Source organism: Lactuca saligna, chromosome 4, assembly GCF_052625555.1.
Source record: "Lactuca saligna cultivar CGN05327 chromosome 4, ASM5262555v1, whole genome shotgun sequence".
In the NCBI taxonomy this organism is placed as follows: domain Eukaryota; kingdom Viridiplantae; phylum Streptophyta; class Magnoliopsida; order Asterales; family Asteraceae; genus Lactuca; species Lactuca saligna.
The window spans coordinates 210,524,513-210,548,732 of record NC_136420.1 but is presented as its reverse complement, the minus strand read 5'-3'; positions in this window follow the sequence as shown (position 1 = coordinate 210,548,732).

Sequence of the window (24,220 nt, the reverse complement as noted above, 5' to 3'; positions counted from 1 at the left end):
AATTGATTCGGTCTCGAATCTATACGAAACAATAATCGTTAAATCAAAACACTTCAATGGATACGTGATGACTACAATGAGTAAATCTTCAAACTTTGGGCTTGCGAGTTTCAAATCATGCTTGTTGGGCCTTGCAAGCCCACCAACATGATCTTTGGGCCCAAAGGGACAACGCTTATATGTTATTGGGCCTTCAATGACCCAATATTTTATAAAAGGACTTTCGATAGCTTTTATGTGCTAATGGGTGAAAGTGTCTAGTTAGAAAAGTTAGTAAGGTCACAGTAATCATATGCGAGTTGGACCATCATGTGTTTCGCATCCACGACAGCCTAAGGTACTTACGATAGTAGTGGGACATAAAGTTCCCCTTCTCTTCGTTCGCTAAGGCTATGAGATATCAAAGTAGACAAAAATAGAACGATATACAATGCGGATTAATCAATATTCATTCGTTAAGACAATACAAAAATTAGAAATCACGAATACATTTCAACATCGAAAAACGTCGGGTTTTACGGGGAATTCAATACTACTCGCTCGAAACTTTATAACTATGATACAAAACACCCTTCATATATATGCTTTTGAAATCATTCATGCATCATGTAACACCCGTTTATTTATTAAATAAATGAATAAATAAATGATGGACTCGTAGCCCTAAAATAAATAATTATGTATAAAAGGATGGTCTCGAAGAGCTAATTGTCACCATTTTAGAAGTCGAGGGTTAAAAGAGTAAGTTCCGGACCCAATTCGTAAGTATTAATGAGGGTGGGGACTAAATATTAACTTTTGGGACTTCATTTGAAAGGAATTTAGGGGATTAGGGGTGTTATTTCGTAAGGAATCATGGAAGGGAGGGCTAAAATGTAAGCTTTGGATTTCTTTTGAAAGAGAATTGAAGGGTAGGGTTTAAAAGGTAAATATGGGATTTCCATTGTAATGATTTCTGGATGGAGTGGCTAAACTTGGAATTATGAAAAGAAGTTATGGGGATTGGGGTATATAAACCAGTCACCCCCGGTAACCCTAACCCTAGCCTCATTTGTACAGCCGCCAACTTCCTCTACACTCTCCTTCACCCTTATCAGCATCGCACCAACCATCTCCATCGATTCCGATCGCCGCCGTCACCATAGAAGCCTCTCAACAGCCGAGGGCATCACCAAGCTCGATAGTTCTCGTCATCGCCTACTTCTTCGACGACGAAGGCCACCATTCCGATGCCTGATGCCGTCAGTTACGTCGTGTATGGCCGGAGATGGCCTGTAACCGCTGCCCGTTTCGGAACTTGTCTTGCTGCCACCGTTCTTTTCTTTTCCCTTCCGCTCCATCTGCCGCCAAGGGCATGCTTCTGTTGCTCCGGTCGTGGTCGCCACCCCAAAGGGCTGTCGAGTTTGTGTGGGTTATCACCTGTCGAGTTGGGGTGCGTTTCCTTGTATGCCTGCATGTTGTTGGCCGGAAAAGCGTGGGAACCACCATGGCAGCCGCCATGGCGGCTATCACCTTGCTACCGTCGCCTTATGCCATAAAGTGGGTGGTTGGCTTCCCTCTCCAAGTAAAGGAATGAAGAAGTGCATGTTTCAGTCGATGTGTGCGTGGGTGCATGGCGGGAATCCTAGGAAAAGGCATTGCCACCACCATAGGGTGGTGGATGCCACCATCTGCCGCCGCCGGCCACCACAAGGTGGCTACGTGTGTGTGTGTGTGTGTATTTGTTTAGTGTGTTATTTTGATATTTAGCATTGTATATTGTAAATCACAACTTGGAATAATAAAAGAAATTGAAAACCATCACCGTGAGGTGGTGGCTGCCGCCACCGGCCGTCGTGTTGGGTGGCGGTGTGCTTTGATGGTGTTTGGACTCGTTTGGATGATTGGACAAGGTACTAAAACCCTAATGGGCCTTGAAACCCTAATGTGCCCAATGAAGCATAATGGATTCTAATGGACCCAATAAAACCCTAATGGGCTTAATAATATTTTAGTGGGCTTAATAGGTCCAATAAAGCCCTAATTGATCTAAAAGCCCAACAAATTAAAAAATTGGCTAGTATTGGGTTGTAAACCCTAATTAGGGTTTGGAAAACCCTAATGCCAATGAAACCCTAACTTTAAGGATTAATCAGGTCACACACACACAAGAATTATTTAATAACTTGAGATATTAAATAATAAACTTTGGCAAAGATTAATCTAAACGATATTAAACTTAATGGGTTAAAGTCCTTAGAGGATTAAGTCCTTAATGGGTTAAGTAGGAAACCTAACCCTAATCAACATTTTATGTGAAATCCTAATTTCACTTGGGTATATTGTTGGGCCTTGATGATTGGATTATAAATGGGCCATCCAAGATCAAGAAAATAGACTACAATAATTAATGGGCTTTGTGGTAAGGCCCATATGAGGAGTTGGGCCCAATTTGGAAAATTAGGCCATAGTTTGGGCCTTTATGATTATGTGATATTGGGACATTATAATGTTGAATGTTGGACTGGACTAAATGGTTAGGCCTTATGGTAATACCTTGTAAGAGTTTGCGCCCAATTTAGAAAATTGGGCCATATGTCGGGCTTTGATTCCTAGTTGGCTTTGGGCCTATGGATTGGGCCTTGTTGGGCTTAAATAAGCCAAGCTTGGGATAATGTAGTAATTATTCAAGTATGTATTATGGTTATGTGTTGGGACCCGATTATTAATTGGGTGTTATTTTGGTGTTTTCAGTTCGGGAATCTGTCAACCAATAGCTGGGGCTCAGCCTGCGGGACTTCAGCAGTGTCGGATTGTGGCTTCGGGACTTCAGCAGTGTGAGGTGAGTTACCTTCCAGTAGCGGCGGGTCTACGGCCACAATGCCGGCCCACCAGTAGGATTGTATGATAGATGTTTGTCTCTGTGATATTCATCTAGGATTGGTACTACCTGTGATATGCTAATGTGCTAGTATGATATGATGATATGTGCTAGTATGTTATGATGATATGTGCTAGTGACAGTAGGGGGAGATAGTCCCCAGTATACCGGTCGATAGGGCCGAAGGGGCGGTCATGCCCAGCCATGCTAGATAGGTTATGAGATATATGTGTTATGTGGTAGTAGTAGGGGGACGAAATAGTCCCCAGTATCCAGTCGAGAGGACCGAAGGGGAGACCAGTACCTAGATATGCTAGTCAGTATCCGGTCGAGAGGACCGAAGGGGGGGGGGAACTCCCAGATATACTGGTTAGTATCCGGTCAAGAGGACCGAAGGGGAGGCCAGCTCCCAGATATCTTAGATAGTATCCGGTCGAGAGGACCGAAGGGGTAGGTCGGGCACCCAGATATGCCTGACAATATATGTATGCTATGTGATTGTATGGTATGTGGTATGATGGGGGAACTCACTAAGCTTCGTGCTTACGGTTTTCAGTTTTGGTTTTAGGTACTTCATGTTTAAGGGAAAGGAGTCGGCTTGATCGCAACGCATCACACTATGGTTTTCTACAAATGAGATCTTTGGGATTACTCTCTGATATTGTTTCACGATAACATGCTTGATTATTTCTACTTTGGTTTTGACATGACATGATATTACAAATGTTTTATTACACTATTGGTTTTATAATGACGTATTTAAAAATGAAATTTTTGTCCTGTATTTTTGGGATGCTACAAGTTGGTATCAGAGCCTTGGTTTGAGGGATTCGGATATACTCTCGGGTGTATCTGAACTCAAACTAAGGGCTTGGTATGAAAATTTCCAAAAGTAAAACCATTTTATAAAAAGGAGTTTGAAAAGAATCTGAAAATAGAAAGGAACTTTGAGAAGAACATAGTGTGTGATGCATGCAATCAGTCGAGCTCAAGTAAGTTTTTCCAAGTTACCCATACATGTTATGTTATGGTATGATATGATATGATTATGAGAATTGAATGCTAGATTAGGGCTAAGGATCTAGGAGGATGCCTTATATGCCTATTGTATGTGCTTGTAGACTTGCATGCTAGTACTGATCAGTCAGTGATAAGTTAGCATGTTTAGGTTATGCCTGATTATATGAGCCTTTGAATTGCATGTACAGATTCCTGATTAGAGGATAGAATGATTTGATTAGAATATGATGGTTAGATTCTCCATTGTCTGAATGTTGGTTGCTTTGTGCTTTGTGGGGCTCTTAGTAATGTGAGTTAGCTTTTAAGTGAATATGCTAGGTCACATGGGACACAGACCGGATAATCTCAAAGTGAGAGACTCGACCCTATTGCACAACTATTGTCTGAGTCCAACCATTATAGGGATGGGTCTTTTACTCGAAGGATTATCTGATCTCTGTTGCATGTGGCTATATTCATGATATAGCTACTTGACATTGCTGGGAATCTTTCAGCAGCTGAGGACTGGGTGAGTTCGGGAACCTAGGAAAGCCTAGGATACATTTCAGTGGGTTAGTAGTGAGGCTCAATGAGACTTGGGTGTACCAGTTCAGGAAGTGACTTGGAGGATCCGGGAGGATTGTTGAGGAAGGTATGGATAGGTGTGGAAGGTAGTATTAGGCCCATACTACTGAAAGCATAGGATCCATACTCGAATCAGTAAGAGTATTGTAGAATCTAAGGAGCTTCAGGGAAGAGTTTGTGACCCAATTTGGGGACAGAGGATATTCCAGCTGTTGCAGCTTAGCCATTGGCAAGTGAGTTAGTGAGCGTGGCAGGGTGTCAGACCCTGAGGGATATGATTTCCAAGAAGTTGAAGATGTGGGATCGATTTGGAACACCCTGGAAGGAGAGGGTCACACCAGGTGTGATTAGCAGAGGGTCCCCGAAAGAGACCCATGATTTCTAATCATCAGGTGAAAGGCCAACAGGGTCGGAGTTAGTGCAGCACGTACACGACAGTGTACAAGGGAGTTTGCTGCTCCGAGGGTTTATGCTACTTCAGGGTAGCATGGTTGATCATGTAAGCAGAACGTAATTACCATTCCTCCAGATGTTGCGGATATGTCATCTTCTATTGCTACTAGTTGGATTGGGGGAATACCTATCGCTTTGGAGTTATGAATAAGTTTGGATAAGTTAGATCTCGGGTCGGTTTCCTGCTAGTGTTTGGGTTATCAAGGATCATATATGCCATCCTGTATTCCGAAAAGTCCTTGATGAACCCACAAAGGGATGCATCTTGTGGAGCGGGTTCCGCGTGTACCGTTATCATTCCGGATCTTTTTTGAGATCTATGCAAGAGTATTGTTTGAGAAGATCCTCGGTCAGGGTTAGAGTAATAGTTCTACAGTGAAGTCAGCGTTCAGGGGTTCTATCATTATTCAGGTATGGTCGGTAATTGTCTATGGATGAACCTTGGAGTTCAAGGCATTACCGTTGCTAGGACAAAGTTGGTGAAATGAAAAGGGTAGTGTCAGTCGCGAGTGTTAGATGCATAGTGGTTAGTCATCACATCATCAGGATAATGGTGTTTTCACATGGGCTGTGTCCGGTTAGAGTTTAGAGGTACTGCAAGATTGGAAATGAGAACGAGGATTCGTCAGCCAAAGTGAAGATTGAGACCTTCAATTGGCAACATGATAGATGGTTCGAGGTGTCAGACTGGATCAGATGTAAAGAGTACTCATCGAGATTTCCGAGCATGTGACATCTCAAGGTTTAATCGGTGATTAAACGCTAGCATTGGTAGGCACATGTTGTCATCAGTGGGATATTAGAAAGCGAGAACGATTGGAAATCCTTCAATTCTTACGTGCAATGAAGACTTAGTCGAATATAAGTGGGGGAGATACTTCTTATAAAGATCTCTAAATGTGAGTTCTGGTTGCACGAGGTGCAATCTCTTGGGCACCTTGTCAATCAGAAGGGTATTCTAGTTGATCCGACCAAGATAGAGGCCATGATGCAGTGGGAGATTCCGAGGTCTCCATTTGAGATTCAGAATTTCTTGGGTCTAGCAGGTTACTACCGGAGATTTACATGGGACTTCTCCGAGATTACGGTTCCTTTAACCCGACTGACCATGAAGTCGGTGGCCTTTCGTTGAGGGCCTGAATAGCAGACAACCTTCAATACTCTCAGACAGTAGTTGTGCGAGGCGCTGATTCTCACCCTGCAAGAGGGTGTAGATGATTTCATGGTTTACTGTGACGCTTTGATCACGGGCATGGGTACGGTACTGATACATCGAGGTCACATGATAAGCAGGTTTCGGGAACCATGTCAGAGTTTTGGTTAGGACTCTAGTTCAGTGATGTGTTAGATCGAGTGCGTGTCCGACCTAGTATGGAAAGTGTTGTAGACTACAGGGGTAGCCATAGCATTCACTAGTATTCGGATGATATGGAAACGGTTGTAAGACTACGAGGGTAGCCGTAGCATTCACTAGTAGTCAGATGGTATGGAAAGTGTTGTAAGACTACGGGGGTAGCCGTAGCATTCACTAGTAGTCCGATAGTATGGAAAGTGTTGTAAGACTGCGGTGGTAGTCGTAGCATTCACTAGCGGTCAGATAATGATAGAGTGTTGTGAGACTACGGGGGTAGCCGCAACATTCACTAGGTTAGCATATAAGTGTGAGCGCATTTTTAGGATGTAGAAGGAACAGTAAGGATAAGGAAATCCACGGATTGGATTTCGGAATTACCCAGATGGATTAGATCTGGTTGAGCCAGTGATAGGACTGTAGGAGCGCCACTACAGTTGTGAGATCAGACAAGCAACGGGATGCTTTAGGACATGCGAGATAAGGCTACCATTGGTCAGGTAGCAATCACTTTGCGCCTTGGATTTGAAGATGACAAGATTCGACGTATGGAGAAGGATTTCGTTTAGAAGTCGTGTGAGGTGACTAAGTAGTGAGTTCTTTGGCTTCGCAGCCGGGTGTAAACCCATTATTTCAGAGGATTGGAAAGAAAATTGAGACATAGGAGGTCTCGGTAGCCTTTGCTAAGCAGCTATGTAGCAGCATATACTGCTTCAAGAAGTTCAGTGTTCGGGCAGTTTAGTGTTTGGGAAGTATTAGTATTTGTGTTTCAGGTTGCAAGTACTCACGAAATAGTTGGTTTATTGGGGAGTGAAAAGTGATGGGTTTTGGTCATAAGACATCCTATGTGCTCATACAAACCCTAATGCTTGGATCTAGGTTTCTCTATTGTACATGCTTTGAATCCAAGACTATAAACCCTAATTCTAGCATATGGAAATCGACATTAACATATAATTAGGTCTTAAGAACATACCTTGATTGTTATATAGCAATAACAATCACAAATCTCCTTGTATTGACTTTGGAATGCTTAGAGTCACAAGTGTCACTCCTTTATGGCTTACAAACACCATAAGCAAATGGAGAAGGTATAAAGAGAGAGGTGAGAGGTTAGAATTCGTATCTAGGACCTCTTGGGAAGGGATACCCGAATTCATGACCCTAGGGGTGTTTATATAGGTGTAGAGATAGGGTTTTAGTCATTACCCTTATCTAGTTGATTATCCATTAAGCAACCAATAAGATAATCCTTGAATCCTTATCATACTCGAATTCTAAGGCTTTCCAACCTTAAATTCGTCCACCATATAAATAAGATAATCCTTACCTTATTTTGTAACTATCACATAATTACAAATCAGCCCCTCTAGTTTAATTAATTACATTTGATCACAAAACTAATTCTTAATTAATTATTGACCAATATTAATTAAACAAATATGATTTCTCCTTTAATATATTATTCTTATAACATATTAATAAATCATATTATCCTTTCTCTCTTTATTCATTTCTCCAATCAAGTTGCTTTGGTGAAGGCAACCCAAAAGGACCATGCACCATCGGGTATGTGTCACACCCCCAAACCGGAACGGCGGAAACGTTCAGGGGCGGATGACTTCATGTGGTAACGTAACAAATGAATACATAGTAAAGAAAGCAATACAACCATCATATATATAATTGAAAGTTTACATTGTTTAAAAGAGTACATGTTCAAAACCAATTACAATATGATGTCAAAATATGAAATTAAACTGGTGCCGCAGCGTCCCTTCTCCAAAACCTGTTTGTTACCTGTAAATACTGAATCCCTGGGACATACAAGTAGTTTTGAAAGAGTAGATCAGCATTTAAGCTGGTGAGTTTCATAAGTATTTAATGACAATGTTTGTATAAAATGAAATGTTTTCGTTCTTGTTTGTTTGTTCCTAGAAAATCCTATATTTTCTACTAGTATAAATGTAGCCTTCTTTCAAGACCAATGTTTGTTTCTAGTAAATGTATGTACGTATAAAATTTCCAATACGTCTGAAAAACCCCGTAAATCATTGTGTTTTTAATACTCTATGTGAGTTTTATAACCATACTATTGACAAGGAATGCCTATACACAACGTTCTTCATCCGTTGGAATGTTCTAACGTTTGTCACCTCAAATGGTGGACTGTAGCTAATAGTCAGGGTGTGGATTGTCAAGCCCGTATAGATCTATACACAAACACCATGCTCCCCCTCCAAGGGATTCTGGTATATAATACAGGACTTGAAACGTGTACTCGAACGTACGTGAAGTTAATGTCTCACAAAACTTAGTATAAAACAGATTAACATGTGAAAACGTTCGTTCGTTATTGTATATGAAAGTAGCTTCTTGAAATAGTATTTCCATGTATGTAAAAGTTCGTAGTATTCTCGTAAAACTCTACCTATTATAGTTTCCTAAAATTGTGTTTCGTTTGCATAATAAACCCTTAGTGAAAATGTTCACTTGTTATGAAAAGTGTAGTTTTTGTAGTGCCAAAACCGACACACAGAAATGTAGTATAAGAAAAGTATCTGATTTATATAAATACATAAATCGTTTCTCATTTCAAAAGGTAAAATGTTGTCGTGGTATAATTTGCATATGAAAGTTTCCCTATAATAGTTTTAAATCACATATGATTCCTTTGATAAAACGCGTATAGTGAAAGTTTATATAACACACGATAATAATCGAGTGTTCTACTTGTATTCCCTCCTTAAAAGCATGTAAAAGTACTCATAAAACATTTAAAAGTGTGAATTATAGGGGTATGAACTCACTTGAAAGATCGAAGGTTGCGGGATGAAAACCGGACAGAATTTCGGCTCGAGAAAGTGGATTTCCTCGGGATTCTTGGGAATCTCGGGAGCACAAACGATCTTCGGGACTTGAGCAAAGTGATCGGGGCTTCGGGGTAGCACGGGCACGGAAAACGAGGCAAGAACATAAGAGAAATGAGAGAAATCGTGTGTTTTCCCCGGAACCCTCGCATCCCTTTTATAGGGACTGGGAACCGACCTCGTATGTTGGGCATACGCGTGTACGCTGGGCGTACGCGTGCGTCATGCATGACCGAGTCCTCGACTGCCTCGGAGCTCGGATGGGACAGGGCATAGCCTCGCACAGGCGCGACATGGACGATCCGAGGCCAAGGCCTCGCGTACACTGGGCGTACGGGGTTTACGTTGGGCGTAACTCGGCCCTATCTGGTGACTCCCCTTCGGATAATACCAAGGGTTTTTAATTAAATTTATATTTTAGTTACTTAATAAACTTCAAAAATTCATATCTTCTTCATACGAACTCCGTTTTCGACGTTCTTTATATCCACGCGAAGGTGAGACCATACTCTACAACTTTCCTTTAGATCCCGATGGCAAATTCGAAAATTATTTTTGTTATTTATTTTTAAAAGGTCGCGGTAAGAAAATTTCTTTAGAAATTCATAACTTCCTTATCTGACGTCGGTTTTTGCCCGACTTTTTACCGCTGAAATACCAAGGTTGAGACCTTTGATGCTCGTTTAGGTCATTCTGGCCAAAAGTCGCTAGATCTCTGATTCGAGTTTTTAGCCATCTGTCGTTAAGCCGAACTTGAAAAATTCCTAACTTTCTTATACGAAGTCGGATTTGGTCGTTCTTTTTACGTACGATCACGGTTTAACGACTTCTAACATAATAGGTAATTTAATTAGTGATTTTTGGATATTTTATTTTCGAAGTTAATTTTATTACAACTAACGTGGTTACAATACTTGACTTTTTAGGTCGTTTACATGTAGTTGAAATATCGGGTTGTCACATTATCCCCCCGTTAGAGGGAATTTCGTCCCGAAATTTAGAGCAAGAAAGATACAAGTGAATTAGAGAAAAAGATGCGGGTACTTTTGTTTCATCGGGTCTTCACGTTCCCATGTGAATTTAGGTCCTTGCTTGGCATTCCAGCGGACTTTCACGATGGGTATGCAACTTTGTTTCGTTTGTTTGACCTCTCAGTCCATGATCTCTACTGGTTCTTCCACGAAGTTGAGGCTCTCGTTAATCTTAATCTCGTCGAGTGGGATAACAAGAGTCTCATCGGACAGACCCTTTTTCAAATTTGATACGTCGAAGGTTGGGTGTATGTTACTAAGTTCACGTGGTAGATTAATTTTGTAAGCTACAGGGCCGATTCTGGCGAGAATATCGAATGGCCCTATGTACCTTGGATTTAGCTTTCCACGCTTTCCAAAGCGTATTAAGCCTTTCCATGGCGAGACTTTCAATAGAACACGGTCTCCTACTTGGAATTCCAAAGGTTTTCTCCGTTGGTCAGCGTAGCTTTTCTGTCGGTCTCTAGATGCTTTCAACCGTTCACGAATCTGAACGATCTTCTCTGTCGTTTCTCACATTATTTCCGGACTGGTGAGAGTGTTTTCAATATCTCGCCCTTTAGCTAGTTGTGTGTCAAAAACTTCGGTCCAACACAGAGGGGATACGCACTTGTGGCCATAAGGGGCTTCAAATGGAGCAGCCTTTATGCTCGTATGATAACTATTGTTGTATGAAAATTCAACAAGATTTAAATGGATATCCCATGCCTTTCCAAAGTCAATCACACAGGCTCTCAGCATATCTTCTAAAGTTTGTATCGTTCTCTCACTTTGCCCGTCTGTTTGTGGATGGTAGGCTGTACTCATGTCTAATCTAGTCCCTAGGGAACTTTGTAGTGACTGCCAGAACCTTGATGTAAATCTACTATCTCTATCGGAGGTAATGGACATCGGAACCCCATGCAATCGTACTATTTCCCTTATGTAAGTTCTTGTAAGCCTTTCCATCTTGTCAGTCTCCTTGATTGGCAGAAAATAGGCGGATTTGGTAAATTTGTCGACGACGAGCCATATGGTATCAAGTCCACCCATTGTCTTGGGCAACTTGGTTATGAAATCCATAGTTATCCGTTCCCATTTCCATTATGGTATCTCTTGTTGTTGTAGTAATCCTGAAGGTTTCTTGTACTCTCCTTATCCTTAGCGCAAGTAAGACATTTACTTACAAAGGTAGCAATCTCTACTTTCATGTTAGGCCACCAGTACAGTTTCTTAAGATCCAAATACATTTTATCTGATCCTAGGTGAACGGAATGCCTCGTTTTGTGCGCTTCAGGCATGACCACATCCCTGAAACCACCATGTCTTGGTCTCCAGATGCGGTCCATGAGATAATAGGCTCCGCCACCCTTGATTTCTAGATTCTTTTCCATTCCTCTCAGGGATTAACCCTTCACATGCTCGGGCTGTAAAGCTTCCAGTTGAGCCTCTTTAATTTGCGTGGATAAGTGGGAATGGATGGTCATATTCAGAGATTTGACTCTCCGACCAGTGTATTCTTTTCGACTGAGGGCGTCAGCTACTACATTGGACTTGCCAGGATGATAACGAATCTCGCATTCGTAATCATTGAGTAACTCGAACCATCATCGTTGTCGCATGTTGAGCTCCTTCTGATCGAAAATGTGTTGAAGGCTCTTGTGGTCGGTGTAAATAGTACTCTTCATTCCGTACAGGTAGTGTCTCCAGATCTTTAAATCAAATACCACTGCTCCTAACTCGAGATCGTGTGTCGTATAGTTTACTTCGTGTGTCATAAGTTGACGGGAGGCATAAGCAATAACCTTCCCTCATTGCATAAGAACACAACCAAGCCCTTGATTCGATGCATCGCAATACACTACAAAATCTTCTATCCCTTCGAGGAGGGATAGTATTGGTGCGGTGCATAAGGCTTGTTTCAGATTTTGGAACGCCTTCTCTTGTTTTGCTTCCCAGTCAAAGACCACGCCTTTCTAGTTTAATGTAGTAAGAGGTTTCGCGATGCTAGAGAAGTTCTTTATGAATCTGCAATAGTAGCCATCTAGACCTAGAAATTGATGAATCTCAGTAGGTGTCTTTGGTACCGACCAGTTCTTAATGACCTTAATTTTGGAGGGGTCCACGTGTATCCCTTTTTCGCTAACAACGTGGCCCAAAAGATCGACTCTTCGAATCCAAAATTCACATTTAGAGAAATTCGCATAGAGCTTCTCTGATCGTAGTGTTTATAAGACCCTCCGTAGGTGTTGACTATGTTCTTCCTTACTTCGGGAGTAGATAAGTATATCATTGATGAATACGATGACGAATTGATCCAAGTAAGGACGGCATACTCTATTCATTAGGTCCATGAATACTGCTGGTGCGTTGGTTAATCCGAACGGCATCACTACAAATTCATAGTGTCCATAACGGGTTCGGAAGGCTGTCTTTGGAACATCTTCCTCTAGCACTCGTAATTGGTGATATCCGGATCGTAGATTTATCTTCGAGAAGTAGCTCGCTCCTTGAAGTTGATCAAATAGGTCGTCAATGCGGGGTAGATGGTAACGATTCTTGATAGTGAGTTTGTTCATCTCTCAGTAGTCGATGCACATCCGGAACGATCCGTCTTTCTTCTTTACAAACAAGACTGGTGCTCCCCAAGGTGAGAAACTTGGTCTAATGAATCCTTTTTGGTGAAGTTCGTTAAGCTGACTGGAAAGTTCTTGCATCTCTATTGGTGCCAGATGATAAGGAGATTTTGCTACAGGGGTAGCCCCTGGAATTAAGTCGATTCTGAACTCGACTTGGCGTTGTGGTGGTAATCCCGGTAGTTCTTCTGGGAAGATATCGGGGAAATCCTGTACCTCTAGGATGCTGTTTATATCTTTTACCTCCCGACTCGTATCGACGATGTGTGGAAGAAATGCCTGATAATCCTTCTGCAAACACTTTCGAGCTTAGATGCATGAAATGATGCGAAGGTTTGTACTTGATTTGTCACCGTAGATCACTAATGTTTCATTGTTAGAGAGATTTAGACGAACGGCTTTTTCAAAGCACATGATGTCGGCGCGAAGAGGACTTAACCAATCCATACCAACTATAACGTCGAAACTTTTTATTTGGATTGGCACAAGGTTGATTGGGAAAGAGTGACCGTCTAAAGTTAATGTACAACCCATGTATATGCAATTAGTGTTTTCCGTTTTCCCATTTTCCATTTCTACAGTGAACGATTCTTCTAATATGCTAGGTTTACGTTTAAGTAAGTGAATAAAGTTTTGGCTCACAAAGCTTCTCTCTGCTCTGCTATCGAATAGGATGCATGCATATGAATTATCGAGAAGAAACGTACCAGTAACTACTGTAGGATCAGTTACGGCTTCCTCGTGACCAATAGCTAATACTCGTCCCACTCCGCCGATATTTGCTACCTTTGGGCAGTTTCTTTTGTAGTGGCCCACCTCGCCACAACCGTAGCATGCTTGGCCTACACCAGCACCGGGAGCTTGAGTGATCGGTTTTACGGGGGCCTTGCAGAAACGGACAGTGTGCCCCTTCTGTGTTGCATTTGGAGCACTGTATTTCCCGACATGGTCCGTGGTGGTGGTAATTGCACTTGGTGCACTTTGGGAGGTTGCCCACATAAGGCTTTGTTGGGTAGAGATTTGTAGGAACGGTAGTAGGTACCGTCGCAGCATTTACGGAAACCAGTTGTTGTTTCTTCGAGGATTCTTGGGAAGACCCATCCTTCCCCTTATTCCACCCTCTCTTCTTGTTGTTACTGTTATTGTTGTTTCCCTTGTGTGGTTCTGGTGCAGAAGTTGTTGAGTTTTGATGATTTCTGTTATCAATAAACGATTGTGCCAGCTCCTTGGCACTTTCAAAAGTGTCAAGTTTTGAAGCTAACACGCTTGACTGAATTTGAGGCGATAGTCCCCAAATGTATCGCTCTATTTTCTTGCTCTCAGGAGCAATCATATCTGGGAAAAGGATTGCCAGCTCGCAGAATCTGTTGGTATAAGTTGCTATGTTGGTACCAATCATTCCCAGAGTCCATAATTCGTGCTCGAGTTTTTGAATCTCTCCTCATGGACAGTACTCCCTCATCAACATGATTTTCAAGCTCTCCCAGCTTATCAAGTTTTCCACTATCAAGGTAAGTACCTTAACGTGGCCATTCCACCAAGTTAAATCCCTATCAGTAAATGTGTAAGTTGCAAACTTGACTTTGTTGTGCTCGGGGCAGGAGTAGATTTCAAATACTGATTCCGTTCTTTCAATCCACTACCTTAAAACCACCACACCACCTGTTCCATTAAACATCCGGGGCTTAGCATTCGTAAATTCTTTATAGGTGCACTCCCGGGGTTGCCCATGACTATCGCCATGGTCGGAAGGATGTATGCCAATTCCTGAACCAGTAGTAACAGGGGTATTGATCTGTGACATGGCAGCTACCACAACTGCAGTGACTGCTTCCTGGAACAAGAAAGCATCAAATTGAGGAGGTGGAGGTGGTGGTGTCGGTGTTTCGTTGTTAGGGTTACGCCTGGGATTCCTGCGTGGCGGCATCCTTAACTATACGTTTAAAAGATGAAGATATGGATAAGAATAAATGAATAATGTATGTGTCTCATGAACTAAATTGCTATAGTTCAACAACAGATGATTGTATGAGTCTCACAGATAGAAGAGCGAAGGTTATTCGTAAATCCGAATATATGAACAAGCGTATGGTTTTTCCATAATATTTTAAAGATTGAACGCGACACTAAACGTAGTAGTAATAGCGTGCGAATTATATTAATATGATAGATGATACAACGATCACGAAAATTTGACCCTTAAAAGGGTATCCGATTACAAGAATTTAAAGGAAGTAAAAACTTTTAGCCGAAGTCCTATCTTATAGCAAAATTTGAGGTTTTCACAAGTACTACTTGCAACGTGTGTTGCGCTTGGAGCTCGACTCCGCATCCGATTGCTTCGACTCTATAAGACGCCTATCGAAGGCGGCTTATTGTTCCCTCAACTCTGCGAGGGCTGCATTCGTTTGTGCTTGAAATGCTTCGGCGCGGAGGTGGATGTCATTCTGCAACATATCCAGACGGCGGATATCGGTCGTGTGGACTTTTACTTCCACGTTGACTTCTCGGATTCAGTTTTCTTGAACTCCCGATTGATAGGACTGGTTGCCCAGTTTACCTACCATCGCCGAAAGTGCTCGGTCGGCTGAACCTCCGTCCCTGATGTCGTAGAAGTCTCGACACATACCATAGGGAGAGCGTATCCCTTGTTGTTGGATCCAATGGACGAGGTGACTTCCCCAAACGGGAGTTGGTCGTTGGAAGTTCCTCCTAATGACTGAAGGGTTGATTATCTCTGGTTCCGAGTCTGTACCAGAGTCGTCCCCTCCATCCAACTCGATAGGCTCTTCGTCCTCTTCCGGATCCTCCTCTATCCATCCTCCGTTGCCTTGGTTTGGGTAGTAGGGGTCTCCATGCGGGTGAAATCCAGCCATTTGACTATACGAGAATAGGGTTATAAGATCTGAACAAAACTTGAGACATGTAATACTAATTAATCTAATGTATGCACCAAATACTCCTATAGTATTTAAATTGTGCGTTAGATACTAGTGTCTATTTTATTAAGTTTAGACTTGTTGCTCACTACGATCATTCCTCGATATACGTTAGTCTAATTTCGGATAAGCATAGTTGATCAGGCTATATTTGTCCCAAATTTAATTACATATCTCGAGAACTAATCGTAGTGTGCAACTTGTCTTAATACTTTTGTATAGTTCTCATCATGAAAATATGTCGTTGTATGCATGTATTTTGGATTTTCATAACCTAAAATAATCTATTTATATGAAATAAGGATTTTAGGTATGAAAACTTTTGTCAGAGACTTTGAGTCCCTAAGCATTTATAGTTTGTATATCTTATGAGGTTTGATATACTTAGTTCACTATAAACATTGCTCTGATACCAATCTGTCACACCCCCAAACCGGAACTGCGGAAACGTTCTGGGGCAGATGACTTCATGTGGTAACGTAACAAATGCTTACATAGTAAAGAAAGCAATACAACCATCATATATATAATTGAAAGTTTACATTGTTTAAAAGAGTACATGTTCAAAACCAATTACAATATGATGTCGAAATATGAAATTAAACAGGCGCCGCAGCGTCCCTTCTCCAAAACCTATTTGTTACCTGTAATTACTGAATCCTTGTTTTGAAAGAGTAGATCAGCATTTAAGCTGGTGAGTTTCATAAGTATTTAATGACAATGTTTGTATAAAATGAAATGTTTTTGTTCTTGTTTGTTTGTTCCTAGAAAATCCTATATTTTCTACTAGTATAAATGTAGCCTTCTTTCAAGATCAATGTTTGTTTCTAGTAAATGTATGTACGTATAAAATTTCCAATACGTCTGAAAAACCCCGTAAATCATTGTGTTTTTAATACTCTATGTGAGTTTTATAACCATACTATTGACAAGGAATTCCTATACACAACGTTCATCAGGCGTTGGAATGTTCTGACGTTTGTCACCCCAAATGGTGGACTGTAGCTAACAGTCAGGGCGCGGGTTGTCAAGCCCGTATAGATCTATACACAAACACCATGCTCCCCCTCCAAGGGATTCTGCTATATAATACAGGACTTGAAACGTGTACTCAAACGTACGTGAAGCTAATGTCTCACAAAACTTAGTATAAAACAGATTTACATGTGAAAACGTTTGTTCGTTATTGTATATGAAAGTAGCTTCTTGAAATAGTATTTCCATGTATGTAAAAGTTCTTAGTATTCTCGTAAAACTATACCTATTATAGTTTCCTAAAATTGTGTTTCGTTTGCATAATAAACCCTTAGTGAAAATGTTCACTTGTTATGAAAAGTGTAGTTTTTGTAGTGCCAAAACCGACACACAGAAATGTAGTATAAGCAAAGTATCTGATTTATATAAATACATAAATCGTTTCTCATTTCAAAAGGTAAAATGTTGTCGTGGTATAATTTGCATATGAAAATTTCCCTATAATAGTTTTAAATCACATATGATTCCTTTGATAAAACGCGTATAGTGAAAGTTTATATAACACACGATAATAATCGAGTGTTTTACTTGTATTCCCCCCCTTAAAAGCGTGTAAAAGTACTCATAAAACATTTAAAAGTGTGAATTATAGGGGTATGAACTCACTTGAAAGATCGAAGGTTGCGGGATGAAAACCGGACAGAATTTCGGCTCGAGAAAGTGGATTTCCTCGGGATTCTCGGGAATCTCGGGAGCACAAACGACCTTCAGGACTTGAGAAAAGTGATCGGGGCTTCGGGGTAGCACGGGCACGGAAAACGAGTCAAGAACGTAAGAGACATGAGAGAAATCGTGTGTTTTCCCCGGAACCCTCGCATCCCTTTTACAGGGACTGGGAACCGACTTCGTACATTGGGCGTACGCGTGTACGTTGGGTGTACGCGTGCATCATGCGTGACCGAGTCCTCGACTGCCTCGGAGCTCGGATGGGACGGGGCATAGCCTCGCACAGGCGCGACGTGGACGATCCGAGGCCAAGGCCTCGCATACGCTGGGCGTACGGGGTTTACAATGGGCGTAACTCGGCCCTATCTGGTGACTCCCCTTCGGATAATACCAAGGGGTTTTAATTAAATATATATTTTAGTTATTTAATAAACTTCAAAAATTCATATCTTCTTCATACGAACTCCGTTTTCGACGTTCTTTATATCCACGCGAAGGTGAGACGATACTCTACAACTTTCGTTTAAATCCCGTCGGCAAATTCCGAAATTATTTTTGTAATTTATTTTTAAAAGGTCGCGGTAAGAAAATTTCTTTAGAAATTCATAACTTCTTTATCTGACGTCGGTTTTTGCCAGACTTTTTACCGCTGAAATACCATTGTTGGGACCTTCGATGCTTGTTTAGGTCATTCCGGCCAAAAGTCGCTCGATCTCTGATTAGAGTTTTTAGCCGTCTGTCGTTATGCCGAACTTGAAAAATTTCTAACTTTCTTATACGAAGTTGGATTTGGTCGTTCTTTTTACGTACGATCGCGGTTTAATGACTTCTAACATAATAGGTAATTTAATTAGTGATTTTTGGATATTTTATTTTCGACTTTAATTTTATTACAACTAACGTGGTTACAATACTTGACTTTTTAGGTCGTTTACATGTAGTTGAAATATCGGGTTGTCACAGTATGGCAGGAATCCTAGGAAAAGGCATTACCACCACCATAGGGTGGTGGCTGCCACCATTTGCCGCCGCCAGCCACCACAAGGTGGCTGCGTGTGTGTGTGTGTGTGTATTTGTTTAGTGTGTTATTTTTATATTTAGCATTGTATATTGTAAATCACAACTTGGAATAATAAAAGAAATTGAAAACCACCACCGTGAGGTGGTGGCTGCTGCCTCCTGCCGCCACCGGCCGCCGTGTCGGGTGGCGGTGTGCTTTGATGGTGTTTGGACTCGTTTGGATGATTGGACAAGGGACTAAAACCCTAATGGGCCTTGTAACCCTAATGTGCCCAATGAAGCTTAATGGATTCTAATGGACCCAATAAAACCCTAATGGGCTTAATAATATTTTAGTGGGCTTAATAGGCCCAATAAAGTCCTAATTGATCTAAAAGCCCAAAAAATTAATAAATGGGCTAGTATTGGGTTGGAAACCCTAATTAGGGTTTGGAAAACCTTAATGCCAATGAAACCCTAACTTTAAGGATTAATCGGGTCACACACACACAAGAATTATTTAATAACATGAGATATTAAATAATAAACTTTGGCAAAGATTAATTTAAACGATATTAGACTTAATGGGTTAAAGTCCTTAGAGGATTAAGTCCTTCATGGGTTAAGTAGGAAACGTAACCCTAATCATCATTTTATGTGAAATCCTAATTTCACTTGGGTTTATTGTTGGGCCTTGATGATTGGATTATAAATGGGCCATCCAAGATCAAGCAAATGGACTAGAATAATTAATGGGCTTTGTGGTAAGGCCCATATGAGGAGTTGGGCCCAATTTGGAAAATTGGTCCATAGTTTGGGCCTTTATGATTATGTGATATTGGGCCATTATAATGTTGAATGTTGGACTGGACTAAATGGTTAGGCCTTATGGTAATACCTTCTAAGGGTTTGGGCCCAATTTAGAAAATTGGGCCATATGTCAAGCTTTGATTCCTAGTTGGCTTTGGGCCTATGGATTAGGCCTTGTTGGGCTTAAATAAGCCAAGCCTAGGGTAATGTAGTAATTATTCAAGTATGTATTATGGTTATGTGCTGGGACCCGATTATTAATTGGGTGTTATTTTGGTGTTGACAGTTCGGGAATCTATCAACCAATAGTTGGGGCTCAGCCTGCGGGACTTCAGCAATGTGGGATTGTGTCTTCAGGACTTCAGCAGAGTGAGGTGAGTTACCTTCCAGTATTGGTGGGTCTACGGCCACAATGCCGGCCCACCAGTAGGATTGTATGATAGATGTTTGTCTCTGTGATATTCATCTAGGATTGGTACTACCTGTGATATGCTAATGTGCTAGTATGATATGATGATATGTGCTAGTATGATATGATGATATGTGCTAGTGACAGTAGGGGGAGATAGTCCCCAGTATACCTGTCGATAGGGCCAAAGGGGCGGTCATGCCCAGCCATGCTAGATAGATTATGAGATACATGTGTTATGTGGTAGTAGTAGGGGGATGAAATAGTCCCCAGTATCCGGTCGAGAGGACTGAAGGGGAGACCAGCACCTAGAGATGCTAGTCAGTATCCGGTCGAGAGGCCGAAGGGGGGGGGGAAGCTCCCAGATATACTGGTCAGTATCCGGTCGAGAGGACCGAAGGGGAGGCCAGCTCCCAGATATCTTAGACAATATCCGGTCGAGAGGACCGAAGGAGCAGGTCGGGACCCAGATATGCCTGACAATATATGTATGTTATGTGATTATATGGTATGTGGTATCATGGGGGAACTCACTAAGCTTCGTGCTTATGGTTTTCAGTTTTGGTTTCAGGTACTTCATGTTTAAAGGAAAGGAGTCGGCTTGATCACAGCGCATCACACTATGGTTTTCTACACATGAGATCTTTGGGATTACACTCTGATATTGTTTCACGATAACATGCTTGATTATTTCTACTTTGGTTTTGACATGACATGATATTACAAATGTTTTATTACACTGTTGGTTTTATAATGACATATTTAAAAATGAAATTTTTTGCCGGTATTTTTGGGATGTTACACATCAACTTATGGATCTCCACACTTTGATAAACAAAAGTCTTTTCAGCAAATATCGGATTTTCTAGGTTTTACAAACTACACAAATTATTTTATCACAACATTGCTTATGAACTCACCAACATTTCATATGTTGATGTTTTTCCAAAATAACTTGTATTCTCAGGTAACAGGTAAACCGCAGAATATGTACCAAGTATGTTAGGATGTTTTGTTTATGATTATTATCAAACAATTTATGTACGGATATGTAATGTAAAACGATGTACTTGATGTGAACAATTCCAGTTGTTATATAATGATGCATGGTGATGTTTATGTTATGATTCATGTATATTAATTGTGATGATATCCAATTTAAGTCACGCGAGCCCTAGGACGTTTCCGCCGTCTGGTTCGGTGGTGTGACAAGTTGGTATCAGAGCATTATTTATAGTGAACTAGCATATCTAACCACACATTGATACGCAACTATAAACCAAAAAGAGACTAACCCAACTCTGAACAAAACAAAATAAATAAAAACACAACTATAAAACATCTTTGCCTGTGTGAATTAGAAAACAGAATATAATACCAAACCAAACAAGATAATGCTATCATCTCGGGTAAACCGAGACTATACGTGGTTGTATCATGGAAGGAATGTAGCCTGATCAACTACATTTCCTCTAAAGTACAACTATCGCAGGCCCCGAGGAAACCGAGATAGTTAATAAACCTAACAACATACCCCTTTATTTCCAAAAAGAAGAACATCAACACAACTTATACGATAATTAAAGCATCTTAGGAGCGATAATAGCCTATTCATATACCTCCTCTCAGCTGCTATGGAAGGAGAGCACCAGGTCGTTCAGTTTTACTAGGCCCTAGTGGCCCATGGAATGATTAAGGATGAGCCCGATGGGAGATCAGGGGGGAAGCACACGACGTTGGGCTTGACGAGTACACAGGCACTGACTACGAGTTTGACGAGACCAATGATGACATGGAGGAAGAACAAGACTTAGGCGAGGACTCTGCCACACCACCTGTCAGCGAGATGCAGCATGACCACTCCACCCCACCAGGAAATCCCGGAAGGGAAAATCGCTCTCCCGAAGCTGAGATTGCTGCTCTATGGTAACAACTATTCGCCATGGAAGCACGGGCAGTGCAAGCTGAGCAGGAGAGGGATGAAGTCATTAGGGAAATGACTGAGATGGTCCAGTTGTTGGTACAACACTTCGGTATAGGATCCCCCTACAGCCATAGGACGCCCATGGGGTGATAGGAGTAGTCTTATGTTACTAGTACTATAATCTACTATGTACCACCGGCTCTATGTTTAAGTGATTACACTACTCATAGAGTCGTTATGTTGTCGAACTTGCACCGCTTATGTATGCTCTTTAGGGCAATTTTTCATCTAACTAAGTACGAATATTATTAATGAAAAATATATGCGTTTTGCTGTGATTACTTGTTAGGTGCTATGCTTCTATGTTTATATGTTGATATACAAAACTACCTAAATACATGATATAAACCTAGTTTATAGGATCACAATCTCACAAAACCATAGGCACTCAACATCTTTCTGCTCCATGACAGAAAGATGCCTCGACGACCAACTCGCGGTAACCCTGGACCAACTCCTCCAGAAGTTGACTCAACTGCATTCCAAGCAGCTGTGTCTGCTGCGGTCACCATAGCAATGGCACAGATTCAGCAAGAGAACAATGGAGGAGGCAACGGACAAGGGGCAGGAAGTTCGAACAATGGGATCTATCAAGGACCAACCAAAACATGCTCCTACAAAGATTTCACCAATGCCAAGCCGCGAACCTTTAATGGCACGGGTGGTGTGATAGCCCTGAAAAGGTGGATTGAGAAGGTGGAGTCAGTGTTCGAAATATGTGAATGCCCCGAGGAAGTGAAAGTGAAGTTTTTCGCGTGCACCTTTATCGACCAGGCTCTCACCTGGTGGAATGGACATATATAGGCCATGATTCTTCCTATAGCCAACTCTATGCCATGGATGGAGCTGAAGGAAATGTTGATGGTGGAGTACTGCCCTCGTGGTGAAATCCAGAAAATGGAGCAAGAGTTGTGGGATCTCACCATCCGAAACTCTGATATAGATGCATACATATCAAAGTTTAGCGAGTTGTCATTATTGTGCCCTGGCATGATTACGTATGAAGGGAAGAAAATCAAACGATTCATCTTGGGACTGACCTCCCTAATTCAAGGAAATGTGATCGCTGCAAAACCTGAAACGTTTGACAGTGCCAAGAGATTGGCCAAGAAACTATACGACCACAACAACAAAAAGGGCGAGAAGCCAGCGAAAATTGAAGGCAAGAAAGTGAATGACAACAAGAAAGGAAAGAGTAACAAGAGAAAGGGGTGACAAGGCTCAGAATCAGCGAAGAAGCAACAAACAGTGACGGTTAATGCTACGACCACTCAAGTACCCTTCACACCACATGCTCCAGCCTCAGCTAATCCAAGCACTCCCAAATAGTATTCTAGGAATCTCCCAAAGTGCAGCAGATGCAACTACCAACATAATGGCGAATGCAAGGAAATGTAATGCACTAGTTGCAATCGGAAGGGTCACACGGAAAAGTATTGCAGGACCTATCCTCCCCAAAGTCAACCACAAGGAAACAACAGCAGCAACAGCAACCGCAACAACAACAACAACACCACCAACAATAGCAGCAATAACACAAGATCAAGCCCCACTTGCTACGGATGTGGAAGAACATGGCATATTCGTTGAAACTACACCAACACCAACAACCCCGAAAACGGAGGAGTAGGATGGGTGCTAGCTATGGGTCAAGGAGAAGCGGTTCAGGATCTCGTTGTTGTTACTGGTACGTTTCTCCTAAACCACACTTACGCATGCATCCTATTTGATACCGGAGCAGAGCGGAGTTTTGTGAGCAATAAATTCAAACACTTGTTAAATCAACAACCTTAGAAGCTTAATGAAACCTTCACAGTAGAAATGGCTAACGGGAAGACAGAATCCACTGGGGAAATCTATATCGGATGTACCCTAGCCTTAAATCACCACGTCTTTCAAATCAACTTAATGCTTGTTTCTATTAGGAGTTTTGATGTGATTATCGGCGTGGATTGGTTAAGCCCACACCATGCTGAAATTATGTGTCACGAGAAGGTTGTTTGCCTTCATCTCCTAAATCACGAAGCCCTAGTTATTTACGGGGACAAACTCAGCACGAACCTTCATCTTATATCGTGCATTAAAGCACAAAAGTACCTACTAAAGAGGGACATCATGTTCCTGGCTCACATAGTAGAAAAATCCAAGAAAGAGGTCAACATTCAAGCAGTCCAATAGCTTGTGAGTTCCTAGATGTCTTTCCTGATGAACTTCTGGGGATACACCCAGAAAGACAATTCGAGTTTCGAATTGACCTTGTACCAGGAGCTACCCTCATCGCCAAATCACCTTACATATTGGCTCCTGCAGAGATGCAAAAGTTGTCCAGTCAACTCAGTGAGCTTTTGGATAAAGGATTTATCCGACCCAGTTTCTCACCTTGGGGAGCTCCAGTTCTCTTTTTCAAGAAGAAAGATGGTACCTTCAGGATGTGTATCGACTTTAGAGAACTTAACAAGCTCACAGTCAAAAACCGATATCCACTTCCACAAATTGACAACCTATTTGATCAGCTCCAAGGAGCTAGTCACTTCTCAAAGATAGATATGCGAAATGGCTACCACCAACTCAAGGTCCAGGAGGAGGATATTCCAAAAACCGCCTTCCGAACTTG